Source organism: Populus nigra, chromosome 10, assembly GCF_951802175.1.
Source record: "Populus nigra chromosome 10, ddPopNigr1.1, whole genome shotgun sequence".
Classification (NCBI taxonomy): Eukaryota; Viridiplantae; Streptophyta; class Magnoliopsida; order Malpighiales; family Salicaceae; genus Populus; species Populus nigra.
Genome location: NC_084861.1, coordinates 12743902 through 12756585, shown reverse-complemented (window position 1 = coordinate 12756585; position 12684 = coordinate 12743902). Strand labels below are relative to the sequence as shown.

Below are 12684 nucleotides of genomic sequence, written 5' to 3'. Positions count from 1 at the left end.
GGAAAACAGTGGAGAGGAGGACGCAAGGAAGAAGGGGAATTTTTGGGATGTTTTGCATTGTATTTTAACCTGTTTTAATTTATTTTAAAAATATATTGGGTATAAAAAATAATAATTTAATATTTTTTAATAGTTTAATATGTTAATATTGTAAAAACATTAAATATATATATATAAAAAAGTCATTTAAATATATTTTTAAATAAAAAATATTTTTAGAAAACACTTATACTACATTACCAAAAACACATACTAAATAGAATGATTTAATTACATGGCCAGGATTATGTGTTAAGGGCCCACGACTACACACATATCAACAGTTAAAACTTAGGCCCACGTCTCCTGTATACACTAGGTTGTCAAAGAAAAGTAAACTATTCGAACTCAAATATATTAACTAAAAAACTAAAAATTGGATTAATTGTTTATATGTTAATATATATTATTTTTTTGATTTAAATTAAATTCATATCCTGAGTGATTAGCGTGCAAAATATTTTCAAGATTGCGAGTTTAAATAGAGGGGGGCGCAAACTATTTTCTTTACAATAAATCGATTTTTTTTATCAGTTGAGTTAAATTTATTATTTTATATTTTCTTGTAACAACAATTCATATATCATTTTAATATTCTAATTAATCAATTAGTTTTGATTAAATCTTATTGCTTCTACCTATTATGTATAAATAGATATTTTTAAAATTTAAAAACAAAGAAAATAAAATAAATCTATCAAAATGTTAAAGCTCAATTACTCAACTTTATAAACAAGTTTGAATAATCCAATATTTATCTTGAATAATCGAATGATCAATCCATGGATGTCCCAAGATTTGTGCACATATATAGCGATACTAAAATCGCAAAGGCTTTTAATATCCTTAACTATCATTATAACTGTTCCTCTGGCAAACGTATCGTTCCCACTAGAAAAGGAAGAAGTGTGAATTGATCAGAAACTTGACATATATCGTCGAAAACCAATGATTAATTTATACTATATGAAAATCTAATATTTTATAATAATGTGAATAAAGATAGCCTATGGCACCCCATAATTGTGATTCATCATACAGGTTTTCTACACATTAATTTCTCTCCCCGACCATCGATCACTTAATTACCAACTTAATTATTGGGTTTTTTTTTGGGTGCATTATAGTCGATCATGACAGTACTGGAAGGTCTTCTTTTCAGTGACTGTCCACACTTTGACCTCTCACCGAAAGTCATCATTCGAGCGTTTTATTACAAATTTAATTGCGCCTAAGAAGGTCATTATGCGGTGAAATGTAATATGTTGTGAGATAAACAAACTCAATCAAGTGATGAAATTATAGCTTCTACCTTTTGAAATCGCTTTTAGTAATTTCATGTACGTACGACTGCTTTGCGTTTATCAGGGACTGTTTACATCCAACTCTACACGGCAATATCTAATGTTTTTGTGAATATTCAACCGTGCTAATATGACCATACTTGGAATCTCATTATTGAAAAAAATCGAATTGTGAGCGATAGTGTTTTCGAAGTCGGAGTTGTACAGCTCAATTGCTGTAAGAATTGAGATTTTCACTTTAAGGCTCAGATTCTAAGATTAATGGCTACTTTCTATTGAAAACGATAGCTTTAAAAAATCCACAAGTAATGCAATTTCATTAATAAAACCTATGAAGGAAGATAACTATCTAATAGAGTTAATAATGTAATTTAATCAAGTCTTGATAATTCAATGGCTAGCAAATAATTTAATAAAAATATATATTATCGTCAGTTCAAATTAATAAACGACTTAATTAAAATTCACTCAACCTTTTCTGTTGACGCAATTTTCATCATAATATATAGTAACCAACGCCGACCTCCCATATGCTATCTATCTTGTTTGATTGTGTATTTCATGGTGGTCTCTTACACCAAGGAGATATATATATATATATATATAAGACTAAACAGTCTGGTTCGGACTTTCCAGCTAATTTAATTAGAATATTACCCTTGAATGGATAGAGACTCCATGCAGAACAAAAAAGAAATGGGAAAAAGATAAACACTATCTTCCTATAGATGGACGTTGGATGCATATGATTTGAGAAGGTGGATAGTATCTGATTAATTTATCAGCGAGGCTAGAAATTATTGAATTAGTCACACCAAATTACTCATCGTGTCATGTGTTCTAACTTTGACCCCGCCGATGTGAACCTAAATCCTATGACTAGCTTGGTAAGCTTTGTATCCGCTAATGAAATATAATTTTCAGTCAATCGTATGGTCATATCATTGACCCATATATACAAACATGTATACAAGGGGGCCATTTAGTATCGGAGACCATATATAAAAATATTTACGTGATAAAAAAAAAGTTCGATCATGATTATATGCCTTTATATTTGTACAGGTAATGGGGATTTGGGAATGTATTCCTTGCGAAAGAAGCATAAAAAAGTTTGGTGTAAGAAAGGGAACATGGATTGGACCACAAACCTTCATAAAATATGCAGACAACGAAAATGAAATGAATAAATATTGCCACCCAACTTGTTGGGTATTTCTCAGAATAGATAGATGACCCGCTACTGGTACAACCTTTTTCCTGTGTCTGGTTTATTATGTTAGAGAATGGGGCCTACAACTAAATAAATATCTTTGAAAACATGTCCTGATGATCTGCTAAATCTAAAAAAACAAATAAATAAGAAGTAAATTAGCATTTGAAAGGGAGGAAAAAAAAAAAAAGCAGAAGATTTTAGTCGGTGTTGGGGCACTTGGTCTCTTTTATATTGAAGGCTCAAGGCTTCCCTCAAACCACTTCTCTCTATATTACACACAGAGAGAGACTGGGACTGAGACTTCTATGGAGGTTTTTGTATGTTTTTACTGCAACTAGAGGAGGCATCCAAAGGGATCGCATTGATCCCAAGTGTCTGTCCCCCATAATTTTGGATCATGCTATCCCTTTGGATTCCTCCTTTGGTGGCTTCTATAACATTAATGGGTTTTAGTGGTGGTGATGCTCCACACACTCGCCCTTCTCATGCATCATCAACACCAACAAGTTTAGTATGGCTCACCGAGAAAACCAACCTTGTATTGAAGTTTGTTCAGACAGACAATTTTATTATATCAACGTACAGAACTACAGATCAAGTAAGTCATATATAAGCTTTTTTCATGTCTCAATCTGCTTTCTCTTTCAAATCTGAGTACAACCATGCATGTAGCAGCTTTTCTTTGTTCCTTCAGTCTTTCTATAGCTGCAATGGTGTTTCATTATATATATATATATATATTGAAAGTTTGCACGACCAGTGCTCTGAATATATGATCTTTTACTGGTAATTAACATATCAATTTTCCTCTCGTATTACATATTTGTAGAAGAGAGTTTGTCAAAATTGCTTTCAGCGACTAACTCTTACCTGATATCTTATATTTGTCTCTTTCTTTTAGTAACTCTTATTTCCAAGCTTCATTTGGTTAATCTAATTACACATTAAACTCATTTCTTTAGATTTTAAATGAAACTTCTCAATATTGCCACTTACAAACCATTGGATTAATCCAAACTCCAAATTTGGCACGACGCCATTGGATCTGATTTTAGTAAGGCTACATACTACTGTCTACTTGCCCCAGAAAAAAAGAAATGGGCATTGGCTTCGAGAAAATTTCCAAGAGAGGTAAGTATCTTCTTGTTATTGTTGCTTACAGTTGTCATGAATGTGATTTGGTAATTTTATAATACCCACATTTAGTCCTTCAAGATGGTAAACATGTAACCAAGGACGAATATTTATTCCTTCTTTCAAAACATGTGAGACGATAAATTTATTTGTTGTTCGAGGGAGTCTGTACCGATCTTTAATCGATGTGAGGTTTTCTGGCGGAGCTCCTACGCAATCTCCAACCGAGAACTCTTGTTTTCAGTGAAAGAATTAGAAGTTAATTTCTGGTGAAGGGAGAGTTTCTCTTGCAGCTACATTACACGCATATGTACATTCCATCTCCTACAAACTGCGAGCTTTAATTAATTTGGTCCTTTTCATGAACCATCATCAACGTGATAACCAAGTGGAACCTAGCTAATTGCAACTATACTGCAAATAAAACAGCGCCGCTCGTATTGAAGATATAATGCAATCAATTTCTACTCATAAAAATGACTTGGCAAGGATTTACCCCCATTTCTTTAGATATTTCTTTTAATTTCTGATCATTACAAACTCCCAACAAGTTGATTTCACCTTTACAAAACGCTGACTTTTCTCTCATAAACACCGACAGCTAACTGCAGGTTTGCACAACTTTCCATAGGTTCTTGCTCAACCTAACTCCTATTGACATATTCTGCTTGTCTAAACCGTATCTACAAAGCTATGAAACATGGGTTAAAGGTCCTAAACCACTATATGGTATGGCCGTATGCCATGTGGCCCTGGATCAAGGTCCAAATCACATGGTTTGAGGACTTTAATTAGAATCCAAGGCAGTGAAAGATGATATATTAAAGGACTTCTTTTTACCACTTTGGGCCTCAGACTGTGTCCTAAAGGCAAAGGAATCGTACGCATGTGATAAGACCTTAAAAAAGTCCTTTATATTTGCTCTAATTTTTTTTTGTAGTGAAGGGTCTGATCCCTCCTAGCACATGACACCAACATTCTAGTAATGACTTACCATTTGATCTCTTTTGTCACATGGCCCCAACCTTTCTGTGTTGGGTTCCCTTTTTTATCACGAACTCCAAGCATTTACGGATCTCGAGCTCATGCATTCAAGCACTAATACAAGGACAACTTCAATTTTAAATGAGAAAAACACCATCACTAACACATGCAATTGAGCTTTTTCTAGACATACATGGCCTTTCTTTCTTTTTTCTTTTTTCTTTTTTTTTTTACCATATACGGTCACATGATGGTGCATAAAATTAGAAAAGAAATTCACCTGTTTGGGCTAGCCCCAAATGGTGTGGCATCCATTTCGACATGGTCTAATCGGTGTGATCCATGTCCGAAATTAATGTATCCTTATTTTTTCTCTTTTATTATCGTGCTTAGTGTATTTTTGAGTATCGAGAAGGTATAATATGATATCATGCACGGTCTATGCATACAATATTTATTATGGTTAATTAATATATTTTATTGATAAATCATTTACAAGTATAAATTTTTATGAAGATTAAACATCACATTTTTTAGTCAATAATTGACGATGCAATATAAATAATTTTCTATGCAACTCATGTGTCTCTTTCTTGACTAATAGAGATTAAAATTTGAGAGGAGCTGATATGATTAAAATCTATACATGCTTTAGGTGATCAAGTAAACAGATAGGTTCATAGAACTATCATTTTTTTTAACAATTATTTTATGTATATTTTCTCTTGTATATTTATTGATTTAAATATTGAAGAGTTCCTCATCCCACGAGGGTTTGTTTTCCGAGCGAACCTCCACCACTATTGAAGACCAACAACCCGACTCACCTATGTTTCAAGTTTAAATCCAATTTTGCATAGCATGAAAGCCTAATTTACGTGTGAAGTTTTCCCCGGATTATCACACGTATAGCTAGTGTTGCATATTCTGGTATCTATCAGTCCCAAATTGTTAATTGATTAGATGTTTCAATATAATATCACAGTACTAGCAAAAGCCTTGCGCTCAATGCTTGTCCTATTTTATTCGTTTCGTTACTTTGATTCTTCTAAAAATTATCAAGTCATTGTTTAATCAAGGATATGATTGGAGTTGCTATCCTTCATCAACGATGCCTGTAATTTTCTTTTCTTAGACTCTTTAGTCCTTCTCTTTGAAAAAAATATTTAGGCAACATCTACAAGTTGGATTCAGTACTATCCATCAGAGTTACAGAGCAAACAAGGGAATGGATGAATGTAGTATTATGATTTACAAGTTTCTTTTGAATATATGGTTGGTTTGCTACTCTAAAATTATGAGTAGCAAATTATGTAATTACACGATTTTTTAAAACCTAAACCTGCTTTGCTATAAGCCAATCACTCTAGCTAGATCGGTGAAGGATTGGTTCAAAATCTTTATGTGTGTGCTCTGAAATTAGGTAAGCTTACTAGTAAACAGGTTTGCATCTTGATTATAGTAAAATAGAGACAAGCATAGGCTAAAGCATCACTCCAGATTAATGCTCCACTTGTGAGAGAAGAGGTTTCCAGTAATTAAAAAATTTAGTAGGAATAATATTACGAAGAAGTACTGGATCAACATATAAATGCAAGTTGTGAACATTGGGAAACAAAAATATCCTGTTTGATTACGACACAGACACAAGGAGCATTTGCAATAAACTATTTGCAGCTCATTAAAATAAAATAAAAATAAAAAAACAAGATTTCAGAAGTTTCCCGAATCTATGAGAAAGTTTGGCCAAGCACTTTGAGTTGTGTAATTGATTAATACAGTGGGTGATGGGTCGTGATTCATGAAATGATATTGGTTTTAAATTATATTTAACAATGAAAGAGTCAAATTCTTCAACGAAATGAGCATCGAGTTGGAAACGCGTGCAAGATGAGGGGGGTCCTAGCCTCCTAGGGCTCAGATGTTTTTGATATATATTCAAGATATATTGCCGAAGTTATGCGAGTGCTACAACAAGATATTCTATTGTTATATTTGACTAATCATAATTACATAATTCTATATATATAATCACCCAAGAGTAATTAATTACTCCCATTCCATTAATATTCCATTATAGAAGATAATTACTTCCAATCACATATTTCCGCACAGAGAATATCCTTGATTGGGATTTGAATTAAATTTGCGCAAATTGCTTGTGTTCTTCTATCAGTCCACATATCAAAAATTAAGTGCATGAGTACTCTCTTAGGACAACATAGACCTCCAAGAGCTCTCAAAACATTTGCATGCTTCATGTTTTGGGAATGAAAGATATTTACTCCATTATAGAAGATAATTACTCCCCCTCCATCATAGGAGATAATTACTCCGAATCACATATTCTAACATGAAATGTACAAAGTGTCTTCAAACGTGAAATATGCCAGCCCAAATGTCCCCTTCCTGGACTACACAAATTTTATGAAGGACAATATTCAAAAGAAAAACCCTAGATGTGAGTTTTTTTCCAATTCTCCTCATGGGAATCGGATACTCTTTGCCTGGGGACCCAAACCCCATTGACTTCCCTTCAAAAACTAGTGCTCCCTAACAATTTCTTTCCTTTGCACTTTGTGAAACTTAATTTATAGCCATGAATCAGGTTATCGATTTGATTCAGAGATGTTAGAAAGTCACCTTTTTACATGAACTCGTTTTTTTTTTTTTTGTCGGAACTGATTGAGCGTGGAAGGATGTTGACACTGGTAATGACAGGACACCAGCTTTACAAAATACAGGCGATTAACCCGATTTAAAGTTCAGATTAACTCTATGGTGTTTGCTTGCAAATAAACTAATTATTATTCACATTCTCAACCACACTTCGTTTACACCTTAAAAAGGCTCTATTAAACCATATTCTATCCTCTTAAATATACACCGTTACTATCATCAATATTCGATCCATCGATAGATGACGTACGCATATCATCTGGCTCCTAATTAACCCTGGGAAGTTCTAACAACGCCGTACAATATCAATGCAACAATGAGCAAGACTTAATTAAATAGCACGTCGACAATTAGCTTAAACAGAGCGGCTAATTACTATGTTTTATTAAAAATAGGGTTGCGCATGCCAACCGAAGATGTTGGGTACTGTGGGTGTAACATGTAAATCGCTAAATTTGTGGTGGGTTGCACTTTCGCTGGTGCAAAGAATCAAAAGATATTGCTGTATTTGACTAAACTGCTACCCTATACATCTGCCTCTGTAGCTACTAGTGATGATTCTGTGGGAGCAAATCCAAGGTGTGGGCAATATGAGCCCCACTCGATATCATTTTGCCTCCAACATTAAAATAGATTCAGATTCTAAGAATTATAGAATTTTAGGAATTGTCCTTGGACACGCACAACCTCTCCACACCTTTTGTTCCCACCAATACAAGATGCTTTCCTATTTTCTGAAGATTGTTAATTAGCGAGCCCTTGTGTCAGCTAAAGTAGTGGCATGCGGCCTTGTTCTGAAGATTGTTAGCGAGCCCTTGTGTCAGCTACACAATAAATGGGCGAGTCAGAACCTCAGAATGACGAATATTAAGTTTGTCACACGAAGAATTTTATAGCCCTTTTTAACGACAAAAAATTACTAATTTTTGGTTTCTTTTTTATTTGTTGAATAGAAAATAAAGCCGGTCCGATGGTTGCCCTCTAAATACGGTGCTATAAAATATGCTAATCTAATTTCCTTGAACTGGCAATGCTATAGAGGAGCTTTGGTGCTTTACCTTGCATTCACAAAACATGAAGCATGCAAATGTTTTGAGAGCTCTTGGGGAGGTCTATGTTGTCCTAAGAGAGTCATGCACTTAATTTTTGATATGTGAACTGATAGAAGAACACAAGCAATTAGCGCAAATTTAATTCAAATCGCAATCAAGGATCTCTGTGCGGCAATTAAAAGAGAAACGGAAAAGATTATCAACCCAGGAATTTATAGTGGTTTTCCTTAATTATCTCTTGGGTATCTCCATTTTTCAAGGCTCCTCCTTAAGAGTCGCTGTAATTAGACAACTGTAAGTCCCTTTACAATCACAGTGGTGCTTTTCTCCTTTGGTTCAACTACAATTTCTACATATTTTTGTTTCTTTCTTCTCACTAAATTGCTTGTGTTCTCTTTTAGGATCGCCCACCCTCGGTTGGGCTGATGGTATTCGAGCACATTCTAACCTCGAGGCCGTGAATTTGTATCCAGGTCCCAGGATTAGTGAAACCAGCCATGTAATGATTTGCTGGACCAAATTGTCAGTAGGCTCTTAGCAGGCTTGGAGCTTCCTCCGCCCAAGAGGCTTTGGATCCATATTAGGGGTCCACGTTTCGGCCTTTTGATGGTCGGCAAAAGGTCAAGTGTGTTGCCCTGAATGTTTACTAGCCACTACACAGTCTTTACCCTTGATCCTCGAGGGTGCCTTTAATTTGGTATTCAGGATTGAAGAGATACAAAAACATGCTTGGTTGATGTAATTACCATAAAAAATATAAAATAAATTTGTATTCAAAATAATTTATGAATAAATTTTTGTTATTTTAAAATAAAAGGTAGAATTTGTACTATTTTTATCTCTTTTATTTTCATATATTAACTATACATTATACATATAGGGAATGCTTGTTTTCTATGTTTCAACTTATTTTTTAAAGTATTTTTTATTTTAAAAAATATTAAATTTATTTTTTTATATACTTTTCAATGATTTTAATGTTCTGATTTTAAAAATATAAAAAATAATATTATTATTTTAATATATTTCTAATTAAAAATAATTTTAGTTGGTATTACCAAAAACACTCATAAAAAAAATATTTACTTAATATTACCTTTTTAGAGCACTACCGTCGTGATCTTCATGTGGCCTTACTTTAAAAATGTATTGCATATAATTATTTTTTTGTTTAAGCATAAAGATATTATAAATTACTGGTTAATGGTTTATGTCCCTTTGGCAAATATTATTAAAACTGATTTATTCCAATATTATATTATAAAAATGATGAATTAGAATATCTACGTTGAAGAAGATGCCAAAGCATAGATATACGGCACTGATTTGATTTTACTTTTGGTATTTTAGTAATCATTTACTTTCCAAGCTGTTCTTATGCCCCTATCCACTTACTAGCAGTGCGGCATCAGAAGTTGTGCGGTGTCTATAATTCACACCTTTTCTTTTTTTTTTAAACATGCTTTTGCTCAAATATCAATCATATTATATTTTGTACCTTAGGGCCTTGCTTTTCAGAAAAGAAATGGTCAAAACAAACCATATTATTATAAAATAACAGAGCACTAAACTCCTCGTATATTGGCTCGGGGGTCTATCTTGGAGATACCGATAGGAGACCAAGAAAAAACACCAAGAAAGCACCCACTTGCTTCTGATGCAATCATGGCTACCTTACAATGTGGCCTGTCGTTATTCCATAAAAAAAATCTTTAATTGCATCGGATAAGAAAGTGTTTAAGGTTATTATTTTTTAGAGTATTTTTTATTTAAAAATTTATTAAAATAATTTTTTTTTTATTTTTAAAAATTATTTTTAATATTACATATTAAAATATCTGAAAATACATTAAAAAATATTAATTTAAAATAAAAAATAATAATTTTTTTAAAACACAATAATAATAATATCTAGTAACAATTACCGTCTCGACAGCTAATAGAAAAATAAAACACAGATTAATGAGATGTGCCAGGCAAAATAGTCTCCATCCATAGCGCTCTCTTGCACGATGGGTTTAAGGGAGAATAATGTTTTGTCAACTCAGAGAACGAGGAGGACAGAGAGCCGTGAAGGCAATGAAAATTAATGCATCTAACATTTTCAATGAAAAAAATCCAAATCCAACTCTGTGTGTGTGTGTATACCTTTGCTATTTTTTTTGGCAAGGTTGAATTATTATTTTATTATTTTTTGATTTTTTTAAAATTAATTTTCTAAGAGTTTTGGATTGTTTTTATGTATTAATACTAAAAAAAATGGAAAAAAAATAAAAATATATATATTTTAATATATTTCTAAACAAAAATTACGTAAGAAAACAAAGAAAAACCCCCATGTAATCATTGATAACCATGACCGGATATTCTTTGGTATCATCACATGCTTTGAAAAAAGAGGCTAAAAAAAGTAGCATATGAGAAATAGTTGCAACTAGTCCTTTGTAAAAAGCAGTTGCTCAAACATCGTCAAAAAGCAATCCATCACCATCTTTTATTTGATAATGGAAGGATTCCGGGATTAACATTATCAAATAATTGAGCCACAGCATTACAAAGTACTGTTTCTCTCTCTAATTAACAGTGCAACCTGCGAATGATGTATTTTGTATTGAAGGGATCCCATACCTGGTAATCATGAAATTACCGTCCTGGGTATTTATTCTCATTAAAAAGTTTCTTCATTTCTCTAAGATTCCGAACGGAATCTTCACGAAATCACTCTTCTTGTATTAATTTGGCACTGAAAAAGACAGTGTTAACAGTGTAGTTATTAAACCTGTTCCAGAATTTACCCGGTAAAGTGATCGGGTCCTTAATTTTATGGGTCAATTCGGATCAATCTAAAAAAATTAAAAAAATTAAAGTTTTAATATTTTATATAAAAAAATTAAGAAAAAATCTATATAAATATAGTTTATACATATTATAAATAATAAAGTTTAAAAAAATATTTTAAAAAGTTTTTTATCCCACGTTAAAATGATATTATGTTAAACTTTTAAGTTGAAATATTTAAATCATTTTTTTAATCCCATATTAAAAAAACTTAGTTTTTTTATTGGGAACCTAGACTATATATATTAATGGGTTTCAAATTTCACATTGAAAAAAAATAGTTTTTTCTTATGAACATAGAGTATACATACTAATGAGTTTCAAATCTCACATTAAAAAGATATTATATTATCCTTTTAAGTTGAAGTATTTAAACCAAAAGACATTTTATTTCATATTGAAAAAATATAATTTTTTTTTTGAAACATAAAGTATATATACTAATGAGTTTCAAATTCTATATTTAATAAAAAACAAGTCTTCCCTGGATCACAGGTCAAATTACCGGGTCAATCAGGTTTTACTGTATCATTACACTGGCCAATTTTTTGATAAATCCATACGGATCCAGCTCCTGAATTCTGGACCAATCTATCAAATCATTTCAGATTTAATAACTATGGTTGACAGGACCAGGGACCTGCCTGTGCCATTGGAGAGACACGGCCATGAATGGATGGATGGGCTGATAAAGTAGATAGTTTGACGTTTTTTTAATAATCATGAACCACACATACATCGTAAGTCCTGTTTTATAAATTTTGTTCAGGTATAAAAATTTAGTTCAGTGACGGTAAGAGTTGACCGGAGATTCTGCATCTATCTACCTATCTATAAAAAGATCTGGATGTTATCTTGAGAACGGAACGGAACGGAACGGAAGAAAAACCCTCCCCCGGTTGGATGTTATCTTGAGAGGCTTTACATTTCATTTTCTCTCAATTTGTTATTTCTATCAAAGGAATGCAATTATTTGGAAGTAGAAAATTCAGATCCGAGTTTTTCCTTTATTTTTTTCCATCAACTATTCGCTTACGTGTCAAAACTACCATTCCACTTGACCTTAAGAGGTGTGTGTTATAGATTCAATAAATAATAACAATAATAAATAATAGATAAGATATAAATATTATAAAGTCCGATCTTCTAAAATATATCTTAACTTAATCTAGAATATATATTATATTATTTAAATATATTTATAAAATATTTAGATTTTTTTAATATAGTATGATATACGTGTGTTTTAATATTGACATAAAACACATATATAAGAATAATATTTATCATTTCATATTCTAATATTCATATATATATATATATATATTAACTATTTTATTTTTTATTAATTAATAAATAATAGTTGATGATGAACATCCATTGAATACTCGAAATCTAATTAATTATTTTAGGATATCTAATGTTTCTATCCAATAAA

The 12684-nt window shown here is 32.0% G+C and overlaps 1 long non-coding RNA gene across 1 annotated transcript; it reads left to right on the top strand.

Moving 5' to 3' along the window:
• Window positions 1–2672: 2672 nt before the first annotated feature.
• On the top strand, window positions 2673–5697 carry LOC133704849 (uncharacterized). Its single transcript, XR_009844135.1, has 2 exons — window positions 2673–3157; window positions 3522–5697. It is a non-coding gene; the product is annotated as an uncharacterized LOC133704849 (long non-coding RNA).
• Window positions 5698–12684: the final 6987 nt, after the last annotated feature.